Source organism: Macaca nemestrina, chromosome 7 (assembly GCF_043159975.1).
Source record: "Macaca nemestrina isolate mMacNem1 chromosome 7, mMacNem.hap1, whole genome shotgun sequence".
NCBI classification, from domain to species: Eukaryota; Metazoa; Chordata; class Mammalia; order Primates; family Cercopithecidae; genus Macaca; species Macaca nemestrina.
Genome location: NC_092131.1, coordinates 164,227,499 through 164,239,807, shown reverse-complemented (window position 1 = coordinate 164,239,807; position 12,309 = coordinate 164,227,499). Strand labels below are relative to the sequence as shown.

Genomic DNA, 12,309 nt, shown 5'->3' with positions numbered 1-12,309 from the left:
GGTGTTAAATAATCACCAAATTAGCAGACTCTTAACTAGACATTGTAACTTTTAAGTCAGTTACAGTAAGCAGGTAGGGTTCCTGGAAGAGCTGAAAAATGGTATAAGCTTGAAGGATAAATAAACTTGGTAAAGGTAGATGTTGTCAAAGTAAATAAATAAATACAACTATAAGGAAACTAAAAATAAAAGGACAACAAGGAAGGGAAACTCAGAAAGGAATAGTTGAAATTTTGCAGAGGGCCTTCAGGAGAAAAAATTTGAGTTGGAATTAAACGCTGGCCAAGGCAGTGCAAATTAATTTGTAAACGATGGATGTCCCAGTTGGAAGACTTCCAGAGAGACACAGCAGTACGTGCAGGAAGTAGCCTCCCTGTGATGAGTAAGTCACCGCCTTCCTGTGAAGGGTAATAGCCTCACCTCTCAGTGGGGCTCAGATGACAAAATGCAAGAAGGTGACAAAGCTAATATGATCATTGCATGATAAATTAGAGCATATAATAACATGGAGATTTTTCACCCCCAAAGATAGGATATTTTCACTTAATAGGATCAATGAAGAAAGAAGCATATCTTTTCACCATTGCAAATCACCCAGAGCAGCTTTGCCTCTGCAGTGTTGCGATGAAGTGATTTTGAGATAATTACAAGTTAGTCTTCTGATCCAGCAGAAAGTTCCCTGTTAGCAACAAAATTTCATAAAAACAGAATAAAACATAACCATTAAATAGTAAATGTCTTAGTCTGTGTAGCGATTGGGCAATTTTCAAACAACAGAAATTTGTTTCTCACAGTTCTAGAGTCTACAAGTACAAAATCAAGGCGCTAGCAGGTTCAGTGTCTGGTTACAACTGGGTCTCTGCCTCCAAGATGGTGTCTTGAATGCTGTGTTCTCTGGAAGGGATGGTTGTTGTGTTTTCACATGGCAGAAGAGATGGAAAGGCAAAAAAAGGCCTAGCTGTTACAGTTCTCTTCAGCCCTTTTATCAGGCGCTTTTCCCATCCATGAAGTTGGCGCCATCGTGGCCTAAAGGCCCTGCCTTTTAATAGTGTTGCTTTGGGGATTAAGTTTCAACATGAATTGTGGAGGGACACAAACATTCAAACCATAGCACCAAACACTCCAAGAATTTAACAATGGGGCTATGTAAGTTAAAGTCCGGGCTTTGAAGGGCCCAGATGCAAGATTCTGAGGCAGCAAAATCTTGTCATATTGACATTGGCAAAAAGGGCACATGGAGTTTGAAAAGATAAGCAAAGTATCCTGAGTAGAAATCAGAAACGATTCTAACATTGCATACTTTCAAACAGCCAGGCCTGGGATAAGACGAAGCAGGTACTGGGGGTGTGAGTTCCTGCCAGCGAGTGCTCATCGATGGGAACCCTGAAGCCTGCAGGGTCTGTATAAATATGGAAGGCAATTTATTATGACCTCTATATGGAGTGCTGGTAGGCAATGTCAAGTGCATGAGACCCTGCAAGTGGGAATCCTTTGGGAAAGCAAGTGCTAGGAGCGAAGAAGTTCAACCTGACAATAAACTCCTTACAAAATGAGATGATACCTTCTTTATATTAAAACCCTCAGAAGCAAACACAATTCTCAGGACACAGTAAGAGTTCCATAAACATTTGAGAAATAAACAGACGCATGATGTCCCTTCTATGATGCTGTGAGCTGTGGCAGAGAAAGAAGCAACCTTGCACAGGGATAAAATGGGATAACTTAGGAGCTGTTATCTGAGAAGCACAGGAGTCTCCTCCTTTCGCTGACCTCCAGAAGCTCCCCTGGCAGGCTCCAGTGTGCTCATGAGAGGGTAATTTCTCCACATTAAGTATCACCCCTCTCCCTGCCAAATGGCCCTGGAAATGGCACGTTCATGAAGTACTAATATCTAACTGATGTCATTCTCTGAAACATGAGTGGCATTGATAGCCTGATTTGGAGATGTCAAAAACAAGTAAAGAAAAGAAAAAGAAAAGAAGGAAAGAAAAGAAAAAGAAATGTTTCAAAAAGAAGCTGCTGCTCCCTTAACAATTTGCCTTGAACTCCAAATGGAAAAGGCCCCTCATCCTTCGAAACACATAGGTACTGCCACACTTTAAAGCATTAGGCAATGTTCGGATTCTCTGCGCCTATGTCCCTCCTTTCTTTCTCTCCACTTCCTTTCAACTATTCAGTAACCTCAGCTCCAGGAAAGCCCATGTGCACGGGCAGCCTCCTCTGAGTAAAAACAGACCCATTGTGGTACATCAGCCTCCTGGCACCAGGTCATTCTATGCCCTTTCATTCAAGCTACCTATCGTGTACTTACCCTATCAAATATCAAAGTATATTAAACAGCTACAATAGCTACAATTCTATGGATCTGGAAAAATTCAGACAGAAAAAAAGGTCAATAGATGGCTTAGAAATAAACAACACTAGCATTTATTTTAAAAGATATATAGAGAGAGTAAATGTGATAACCTGAATTTGTCTCAGCAATAAATGTTATCGAAATAAAACTATTTGGTTTTTAAATCCACTTAATTCCTAGTTTATTTTAAAAATTAAGTGAGAAAAATCTAAACTTTAAAAAAATAGAGAAAAATAAAAGCTAACTTTATCAATTCCTTGGCCTTTTAAACGTTAAAGTTAGATAAGAAATTACAGAAGAAATTTAAATTTGACTACATATTACTTTAAGTCTTTATATCAGAAAACACCTTGAAACAAAATTTAAAATATAATAGAAATGTAATTTATTTGGCAGCTGTGCCTTAATTTTCCTTAGGGCACACAGTGTTCTTGGCTTAATTGTGGCTGTCTCCATTCCTCCAGTGGTGGACACTTCAGATAACTGTGACCAATCCCACATTCTACATCCCTAGGCAGAATGACCATTTCAGAAATAGGCGCATGGCCCATGCCTGAGACTCAGTTCAAGAGGTTGTACTAAAATGACTGGGAAAGAGAATCCTCTTTACACAGGGATGGCTGAGAAGGCTGAATTTCTGCCTGGTCATTTTGCCTCCAGATAGAAAAAAATGTTGGCCTGAATGAGGTCAATCCAGAGGAAATCCAAGTGGTGAGAATGGACAGATTCTGAGCCTGAATGATGCTATTAAGTCCCTTCAACTCAGCTCTCTCTAAAGGCAGTTCTCCAGAGCCTTCAGTGGTGTGAACCAATAAATTCACATTTTTGTTAAGCTAGTTTGAAGTGGTTTTCTGTCTCTTACAACTAAAAAATATTAAAATTCAAAATGAGAAAAAAAGTATAGTAAACATTGCATAACAATGGTAATTTTCTGAATGTATAAATTACCCATGTAAATTGATAAGAACTTTGCCTCAAAGAAAAAACGAGCAATTTAATGAAAGGATAAAATAGTTAATTAAGAAAATTTTTAAATACACCATCTTAATAATGAAAGAAATTCAATTAAAGCATATTTCACCCAAAACATTTTTTACCTATAAAATTTACCCAAAAAGTTGTAATGATCATCCAGAATGGAAGTGAAGTTGAGGAAAGATAAGCAACTCTCAAAAACTGTTTATAGGAATATAAATCGGTACAAATATTTTTACAAAACTAAATTGTTCAATATACAGAGACACTTCAACATGCTAACACTCTGTTACTATCATCCTACATTTAGAAATCTATCCTAAGAAATTATCTGAGTCAGAGAGAAAATACTATGTATAAGGAATTTCAAAAATCATGCAATTACAAATGACATTGACAAAATGTTTTTAAATGCATAGTAAAATATTTTCATTATATCTCTAAATTATAAAGGCAATTTAAAAAACTTGTTTTTATAATATAACTGTAACTGAAAAATTTTGCAAACATGGAGAAAAATGAAAGAACAGATACCAACTGTTCATTGTGGCTATCACTGGGTTGTTGGATAGCATTTCTTCTTACTACTTTCCTGAATTTTCCAAATTGACTATAATAAGCATGATGTTGGTAATCAATACGAATGTTTAAAATTCTTTCTAAAAAGTTACTTTCCCCTTTGTCCCATTTTCTCAGAAGTATATAGACTCTTTGAGAGTGCAGAATGTCACAGACTCAAAGGGTACTCTAATTGGAAGGGATTTCGGAGGTGATGTGGATCAACATTTTCCCTAACACAGCTATCACATTCACAGCATCTGTGACAGGTAGTCATTCATTTTCTATTTGCAGACCTGCAGTGAGAGTGGGAGGGGCAAGGCTCAGAGCCCTTTCAAATTCAAGAACTCTTCTGGCTCTAGGTGATGAAAAGTTCCTCCTGATATTGACTCAGCATCTTACGCTGGATTTTCTTATGTTGACTCTTCCCTTGGTAACTTTAAGTCATTGATCCTAGTTATCTCTGGAGCAAGAGATTATGTTATAGGAAGATCTTGGCTTATCATCAGATAGATCATAGTTTGAATCTCCACTGCACCCCTGTATGTATGATGCTCTTGGACAGCAACTCTAAACCTCTGCTTCCTCACTTGTAAAATGGAGACAATGATACCCGACTGTGAGAGAAGTAAAAGAGATTCCATGTATAATGTGCCTCTCGTAGTACACAGCAGAAGTTTACTGACTGTTAATTCTCTGTCCTTCCATCATGAGGGTTAAGCATGTTGCCAAAAACACATGAATCCAACATTTTTGTTGAATGAATGTATAGTTTTTCAAGCAGCTGTGAATCCACCTAAGCAAAGACTAATCTACCCATGTTTCCCTATCCTATCTTTGAGAATGCTATGAAAGAATGTGAGGTGCTCTACAAAATTTACGATACATTATATTTCAACTTTACCTTGCATTACCAGACAAGGAAGAGATATGACTAGTCCAGCTAATGTTCTTCTTGAACTCATGTGTTACTCTCAGTAATCATACTTCCCTCACAACCACTCCTGGTTTTATTTACTTACCAGTCTAGTCAAGAATTATGATTAGAATAGATATCAAAATCACTAGGCTAGAGTTTTCAAAATCCTTTTCCTTTCCTTTTATTTTCCTTATTTTGATATTTTGGCAGGTTCTGTGTGAATTTCAATAAACTTTCAAGAAAAAAAGTGAAACAACTAAAAAATAAGCTCTTCATGAAAAGCAAAAGGTAATCAAATTTTTGTGGATTTTTTTGCACTCTGGATATAACATATTAGGGCCTGAAGATATGAACTTATTTAGAGCGCATTGGTGCTCTCTGCTTTGCCCTAGTACTTGTGATTTTAGTCCATCTTTAGGTTTTCAGTTCTACTCTTTGCAGGAGAGACATAAGGCACTCAGAGCCAATAGGAGCAAACTGTGACTTTTGTTTTGTGGTAACTGTTGATACTGCATCTGCCACACATGGACAGTGGCTCTCACCTCCACTCCTTTTAGGATTTCTGGTAAGCCATCTCTCCTCTGGGCCAGCAATTTTTCCCAAATGGTTTATATTGGTTTCTGCCCATTTATCTTTGCCTATCTGACTCTGATTTCATTCTTTTAGGATAGGAACATCTACAGTGATTTCATTCAATCTTCTCCTCCCTTTGTTTTTCCTCTGGATTGAAGCTAGATACAAAGTGGGAATTTTCCTGTTTTCCCAGGGTTGCATTTAAGATCAAAGTTGAAGACTAAAACATGCTAAGAACCCCCTCCATATTCTAATATGTCAAACATCCCTAAAGAGTTTACTAGAGGTTTTGCTATTTTAAAAAAGCCTTACTACCAACCACTTCCACCTCTCCATGGACAATATAAGAACAGAACTTAGCGAGTAGTCAGGAAGATCACCTTTTATAGAGAGATACTATTTCATGAGGGAAAAGGAAAGTAGGTGATCATGCTACCTAAAATCAAAGGACGAAAGCTTCAATAGAATTCATTTTAATAAGCGGCGACTACATAAAGGCAAGATGGGCAATTCATTTTTCAGTTAGCAATCTGTGTGGCCAGCATACCTGGGCTACCTGAGCCAAAGGAAAGAGGATTAGAGAGCATGCTGAGGTTGAGAGAAGAGGCAGCAATGAAGCTCTCTGGCCCCATCATTTGACATTGTCTGATAGATGACTTTCCTGAGAGTCAGTAGACACTAATAAATGTTGTTGAATTCTGACTGACTTCTCAGACTTTACCAAGGGGACTGACCATCAGAAAAAGGGTCTTGGTGTTGTGGTGTGCAACTTTTGGCAGGGTTAAGGGAGCGGAAAAGATATAGCAAATTTCTCATATTGGGAACTATGTACTGGGAAAGGAGGAACTTTGAAGACCCTCAGAAGAACCCACTTATGCAAGGACCAGCAACTGCATGCCCGCCACACAGAGGGAACTCATGATGACTTTGAGACAAATAAGCAAGGACAACTAACCAAGTAGAGAACTCAACCTCATTACAAGCAGTTAAGTAGGGAGGCATTTGCCATTGTCCCTCTTCTACATTGCCTGAACGTGATTTTGAGGGAAAAAAAAACAAAAAACAAAAAAAACTCCTGGCCATAAGATAGAGGAAAGAGAAGTCAATTATTTACATAATAAAAGGGAGAAAAGAATGTTGAATTTAATTTAAACATTTTGAAATGACAACACTAGAGTATTCTAATAACAAAGTGACTGGAACCTTCTGCAATCTTCCAACATTTTATTATTTTATAGACTAGAGGCAGCACAACTGCTAAGTGAATAGTCTGTGCTTTCACCCACAAGGATCTGGGAAATAAGCACAAATAAAATAGTCAAGGGCTTAAAATTTAGTTGTGGGAAGTTTACTGCAGCTAAACAGAGAAAAAAACAGTTGATCTCAGGGGAAGTAAGTACATGGTAATGTAGGATGCAGTAAAAAATGGTGGCAAAGTAATTCACCACTACTGTTTGTTTCATCCAGTCACTCTGAGCAAAGGCTGCTGCAATGAGGGAATGGTCCTCTTTACTCCAGCATCTGGGGAATTCTGGGATTTTTAGCACAAAGACGCATCAGTTGAAGGGCGAAGTCACAAGAGGATTCAGGGGGATTAGCTGGCTAATGGACAGGGGAATAAATTCTCCCCAGAACATTCCCCATTCCAACCACTGGAAATGGAGTCGCCCTTCAGATAATCTGTATGCCTGTTTCTTTTTTCCATTTTCAATTTATAATAACAATAACGACCTAGACATAGGACATTTCCTGGGCTTTAATGACTGTCTGAGGTTAATGGCCCTCAACTACACCTCAGGCCATCAACCCCTCCCAGCTGGTCATTAATCTCCAGGAAATATCCTGTTCCAGGGTCATTATTGTTTCAATATCAACTATACCTTAAAAGCTTTATGGATTCTGCAAATACAGATGTCTCACCAATAGAGGTTATAGAACCTGTTTAGAATTCTGAAATTATCTTGAGTTTGACCTCTCAGACACATTTTCTTCAAAACTAAAATTGGCCCAAGAAAGCACTCAACTTTATTTTTATTTGTCTACTTACATTTTCTCAGGAAAGAGATCTGCTGGATATTACAAAAACTCAAGCAAAAGTCATTACAATTGGTGGGGGGAAGGTCTACTTTAAAGGGAAGCACCTTCTATCCTGAACAATAGCACAACTCAGCCTTTGAAAACATATATTATTTGAGAAAGGAGCTCTCTACAATGATGTATGTGCTTAAATGTCACCAGATTTTATCACATGCATAGAATTTTCAAAATGTATCTAATTCTAAAGTCTCCTTTTTCATTTTTATGAAATCTATATATTAATATTATTAAAACAAGCATTTCACCCACTACAGAATATTCCATAGGAGGAGAGGCTGAGACAAGAGTGAAACATAACTTCTGGACAGGGATGCTGTCCAGATTCTGATTCAGTAGCAAAGGAAACCATTGCAACCTAGAGATCTAGTATAGGCAAAGGAGGAGGACAGGGCAAAATCGTGTTTAGAACCAAAGAAATCCAACAAATGGTAATAGTGGCATTCCCCGGTAAACAGGAAGATCACAGAAACAGGGAGACTTGGGCAGGCAGGGCCTTAGAGAGATGTGGAAGCCCTGGATGGGCCCCAGCTTTGGGGAAGAATTTGGAGTGAAAGATCCATGCATGGAGGTTTTGACAAGAACAGTGTCTCAATGCAGATTGGCCAGGACTACATTTGCAGGTCAAGGTTTCAGACCCTGAAACTGAAAATTAAGGTAGGACGTTGGTCACAGGAATGAAGCACAAGCTCAGGTACAAGACCAAGAGCACAGAGTCAGTGAAAACAGGAAGGCAGGCTGTTTTTGGCTGCCCAAGCTGCTATAACAACATACCATAGACTAGGTGATCTGAACAAAAGAAATATGTTCCTCACTGTTCCGGGGGCTGGAAGTCCAAGGTCAAGACACCAGCCAATTAAGTTTCTTGTGAGGGCTCTCTTTCTGGTTTGCAGGCAGACAACCACCCTCTACTCCCATGGGAGGGAGGAGGGAAGGAAGAGAGGGAGAGGGAGAGGGAGGGAAAGAGAGGGAGAGGTAGGGAGAGAGAGAGATTCCTGTATCTCTTTTTTTTCCATAGTTATTGGGGTACAGGTGGTGTTTGGTTAACTGGGTAAGTTCTTTAGTGGTGATTTGTGAGATTTTGATGCACCCATCACCCAAGCAGTATACACTGCAGCATATTTGTAGTCTTTTATCCCTCACCCCCATCCCACCCTTGCCCCCAAGTCCCCAAAGTCCATTGTATCATTCTTATGACTTTATGTCCTCATAGTTTAGCTCCCACATATCAGTCAGAACATACACTGTTTGGTTTTCCATTTCTGAGTTACTTCATTTAGAATAATAGTCTTCAATCTCATCCAGGTCGCTGTGAACGCCATTAATTCATTCCTTTTTATGGCTGAGTAGTATTCCATCATATATATACACCAGTTTCTTTATCCACTTGTTGACTGATGGGCATTTGGGTTGGTTCCACGATTTTGCAATTGCAAATTGTGCTGCTATAAACATACACGTGCCAGTATATTTTTCGAATGATGACTTCTTTTCCTCTGGGTAGATACCCAGTAGTGGGATTGCTGGATCAAATGGTAGTTCTACTTTTAGTTCTTCAAGGAATTTCCACTGTTTTCCCAGTGGCTGTACTAGTCTGCATTACCACCAGCAGTGTAGAAGTGTTCCCTGATCACCACATCCATGCCAACATCTCCTTTCTGTTTAATTTTTTGATTATGGCCATTCTTGCAGGAGTAAGGTGGTATTGCATTGTGGTTTTGATTCACATTTCCCTGATTATTAGTGATGTTGATCATTTTTTTCATATGTTTGTTAGCCATTTGTATATCTTGTTTAGAGAACTATCTATTCATGTTTTTAGCCCACTTTTCCATGGGATTGTTGTTTTTTTTTCTTGCTGATTTGTTTAAGTTTGCTGTAGATTCTGAATATTAGTCCTTTGTCAGATGTATAGATTGTGAAGATTTTCTCCCACTCTGTGGGTTGTCTGTTTACTCTGCCGACTATTCCTTTTGCCATGCAAAAGCTCTTTAGTTTAAGTCCCAACTATTTACCTTTGTTTTTATTGCATTTGCTTTTGAGTTCTCGGTCATGAAATACTTGCCTAAGCCAATCTCTAGATGGGTTTTTCCAATGTTATCTTCTAGAATTTTTATAGTTTCAGGTCTTAGATTTAAGTCCTTAATCCATCTTCAGTTAATTTTTGTATAAGGTGAGAGATGAGGATCCAGTTTCATTCTCCTACATGTGGCTGGTCAATTATTCCAGCACTATTTGTTGAAAAGAGTGTACTTTCCCCACATTATATTTTTGTTTGCTCTGTCGAAGATCAGTTGGCTGTAAGTATTTGAGTTTATTTCTGCATTCTCTATTTCCATTCCGTTGGTCTATGTGCCTATTTTTATATCAGTACCATGCTGTTTTGTGACTATGGCCTTACAGTACAGTTTGAAATCAGGTAGTGTGATGCCTCCAGATTTTTTCCTTCTCCTTAGTCTTGCTTTGGCTATGCAGGATCTTTTTTGGTTCCATATGAATTTTAGAATTTTTTTTCTAAATCTATGAAGAATGATGGTAGTATTTTGATGAGAATTGCATTGAAATTGTGATTGCTTTTGACAGTATGGTCATTTACATTACTGATTCTACCCATCCATGAGCATGGGATGTGTTTCCATTTGTTTGTGTCATCTGTGATTTCTTTCAGCAGTGTTTTGTAGTTTTATTTGTAGAGGTCTTTCACCTTCTTGGTTAGGTATATTCCTAAGTTTTTTTTTTTTTTTCTTTGCAGCTATTGTAAAGGGGGTTGACTTCTTGATTTTATTCTCTGCTTGATCACTGTTGGAGTATAAAAGAGCTACTGATTTGTGTACACTAATTTTGTATCCTGAAACTTTGCTGAATTCTTTTATCAGTTCTAGGAGCTTTCTGGGGGAGTCTTTAGGGTTTTCAAGGTAGACGATCATATCATCAGCAAACAGTGACAGTTTGACTTCCTCTTTGCCAATTTGGATGCTCTTTATTTATTTTTTTTTTTCTTGTCTGATTGCTCTGGCTAGGACTTCCAGTATTATGTTGAAGAGGAATAGTGAGAGTGGGCATCCTTGTCTTGTTCCAGTTCTCAGGGGGAATGCTTTCAACTTTTACCCACTCAGTATTAAGTTAGCTGGGGGTTTGTCATAGATGGCTTTTATTACATTGAGGTATGTCCCTTGTATGCTGATTTTGCTGAGAATTTTAATCATATAGAGATCCTGGATTTTGTCAGATGCTGTTTCTGCATCTATTGAGATGATCATGTGATTTTTATTTTTAATTCTGTTTATGTGGTGTATCATATTTATTGACTTGTGTATGTTAAACTATCCTTGCATCCCTGGTATGAAACCCACTTGATCATGGCGGATTATCTTGTTTCTATATTGTTGGATTCAGTTAGCTAGTATTTTGTTAAGGGTTTTAGCATCTATGTTCATCAGGGATATACATCTGAAGTTTTCTTTTTTGGTTATGTCCTTTCCTGGTTTTGGTATTAGGGTGATGCTGGCTTCATAGAATAAGTTAGGGAGGGTTCCCTCTTTCTGTATCTTGTGGAATAGCATCAAAAGGATTGCTATCAATTCCTATTTGAATATCTGGTAGAATTCTGCTGTGAATCCACCTGGTCATAGACTTTTCTTTGTTGTTGTTGGTTTAATTACCATTTCAGTCTCACTGCTTGTTATTGGTCTGTGCATGGTATCTAATTCTCCCTGATTTCAGCTAGAAGGGTTGTATCTTTCCAGGAATTTTCCATCTCTTCTAGGTTTTTTAGCTTATGTGCATAAAGGTGTTCATAGTAGCCTTGAATGATCTTTTGTATTTCTGTGATGTCAGTTGTAATACCTCCCATTTCATTTCTTATTGAGGTTATTTGGATTTTCTCTCTCCTTTTCTTGGTTAATCTTACTGATGATCTATCAACTTATCTTTTCAAAAAACCAGCTTTTTGTTTCATTTATCTTTTGTATTTTTTTTGTTGTTTCAATTTCATTTAGTTTTTCTCTGATCTTGGTTATTTCCTTTCTTCTGCTGAGTTTGAGCCTGATTTGTTCTTGTTTCTCTAGTTCCTGGAGGTGTGACCTTAGATTGTCAGTTTGTGCTTTCAGTCTTTTCATGTAGGTATTTAGGACTATGGACTTTCCTCTTAGCACTGCCTTTGCTGTATCGCAGAGGTTTTGATAGATTGTGTTACTATTTTTGTTCAGTTCAAAGAATTTTTTAATTTCCATCTTGATTTCATTTTTGACCCAATACTCATTCAGGAGCAGGTTATTTAATTTCATTTTCGACCCAATACTCATTCAGGAGCAGGTTATTTATTTAATTTCCAAGTATTTGCATGGTTTTGAAGGTTCATTTTGGAGTTTATTTCCAGTTTTATTCCACTGTGGTCTGAGACAGTGCTTGATATAATTTCAGTTTTCTTTTTCTTTTTCTTTTTCTTTTTTTTTGGAGACAGAGTTTTGCTCTTGTTGCCCAGGCTGGAGTGCCATGGCACAATATTGGTTCACTGCAACCTCCACCTCCCAGGTTCAAGCAATTCTCCTGTCTCAGCCTCCTGAGTGGCTGGGATTACAGGCACCCATCACTATGCCCAGCTAATTTTTGGTATTTTTAGTAGAGACAGGGTTTCACCATGTTGGCCAGGCTGGTCTCAAACTCCTGACCTGAGGTGATCTATCCGCCTCAGTCTCCCAAACTTTTGGGATTACAGGCATGAGCAAACTTGCCTGGCCATAATTTCAGTTTTCTTAAATTTATTGAGACTCATTTTGTGGCCTATCTTGGAGAAAGTTCCATGCACTATTGAATAGAATGTATATTCTGCGGT

General features: G+C 38.1%; 1 long non-coding RNA gene across 4 annotated transcripts in view; it reads right to left on the bottom strand.

Annotated features, from left to right (window-relative positions):
* The window catches only part of LOC105492624 (uncharacterized), a 243,911-nt gene that overhangs the window by 206,460 nt on the left and 25,142 nt on the right, over positions 1 to 12,309 (bottom strand). The gene's annotated exons all lie outside the window — the stretch shown is intronic.